General features: G+C 36.8%; 1 protein-coding gene across 1 annotated transcript in view; it reads right to left on the bottom strand.

The window, feature by feature from the left end:
- The window catches only part of LOC103460986 (potassium voltage-gated channel subfamily B member 2-like), a gene marked incomplete at its 3' end in the record, with an annotated part of 4,381 nt that overhangs the window by 2,419 nt on the left and 476 nt on the right, over positions 1-1,486 (bottom strand). The window lies entirely within an intron of this gene.

Here is a 1,486-nt window from a genome sequence, read left to right as displayed (position 1 = left end):
CTGAACCCAATCGAGATGGTTTGGGGTGAGCTGGACCGCAGAGTGAAGGCAAAAGGGCCAACAAGTGCTAAGCATCTCTGGGAACTCCATTGGAAAACCATTTCAGGTGACGACCTCTAGAAGTTCATCAAGAGAATGCCAAGAGTGAGCGAAGCAGTAATCAAAGCMAAAGGTGGCTACTTTGAAGAACCTAGAATATAAGACATGTTTTCAGTTGTTTCACACATTTTTGTTAAGTATATAATTCCACATGTGTTAATTCATAGTTTTGATGCCTTCAGTGTGAATCTACAATTTTCATAGTCATGAAAATGAAGAAAACTATTTAAATGAAAAGGTGTGTCCAAACGTTTGGTCTGTACTGTATGTCATTAAATCATTAACATGCAAACTTAATCAATTCAATACAGATAATTAATTAAATGTTTATTTAGTCATATAATGGTTCCTGTTCCTGCAGGGTCACCATGAAATAATTATATCTGTCAAACTCGGCCATCAAAATGGAGGGGCGGGGCTATGGGCGGGGCTATGGGCGGGGCTATGGGCGGGGCTAGTACTGGATCTATTGAACTCCACTAGCTTCAGCATTCAAACCGCATGTGGTCTGGATGACCATCTCCTGCTTCTAGACTATGTGCTCTGAATAATCTTTACAATGAGCTCACAGGACAGTTCATGAAAATATTCCATGACATGGGCCGCCATTATTAAAAAAAAAAAAAAAAGATCCTGTGCAGCTCGTTACAGATGAAGTGTTAACGCAGCCTATTGACATGCATTGATCAGGTCTCAATGAAGCTTGTAAAACTAAACTAAAAAATGTTAAACACGATTACAAATACGTATGAATATGGAGTCAGCATGCAACCATGGTTTGGGTAAGGTTTCGCTTAATATCATGATTTGAAAACTGAAGTTTATATTTATTCATACCATCTTTTTTGGTATTAATCTTTGTTTGACAACCTGAAACATTTGGTCAAAATTCTAAATCATACGAATTCTAAGAGGATAAATATGGTATGTACGATTTTATATCTCCACTACCCACTGGGAGAACCTGATTGTGTAACATCCCACTAATCCACGGAGAAACTTAGGCTGCAACTCCCATGGTTCAGTCTGTCTTTGTTATTTATAGCCGGTCTATCTTCTCCTGGGACACTTTGCTACGTCATAAACTAAACTGCTACGTCACCATAAAAAAATCAGTCCCGACTTCTCCTATTCACCCTAACCCTATCACAGACAAACTATTCCAGGAAAGAAACCTGAAATTTGTTCTCTATTGTAGTAAACAAAAACACAAGAAACGGACATTCATGAAAGGTTGATAGAATAAAACGCTGTTCATTTTCCTTTTAAATAAATAAATAAATAAATACAAGGAAAGAAAGAAAGAAAGAAAGAAAGAAAGAAAGAAAGAAAGAAAGAAAGAAAGAAAGAAAGAAAGAAAGAAAGAAAGAAAGAAAGAAAGAAAGAA

This window comes from Poecilia reticulata, unplaced genomic scaffold (genome assembly GCF_000633615.1).
Source record: "Poecilia reticulata strain Guanapo unplaced genomic scaffold, Guppy_female_1.0+MT scaffold_420, whole genome shotgun sequence".
Classification (NCBI taxonomy): domain Eukaryota; kingdom Metazoa; phylum Chordata; class Actinopteri; order Cyprinodontiformes; family Poeciliidae; genus Poecilia; species Poecilia reticulata.
This window is presented reverse-complemented; position numbering and strand designations above follow the sequence as displayed.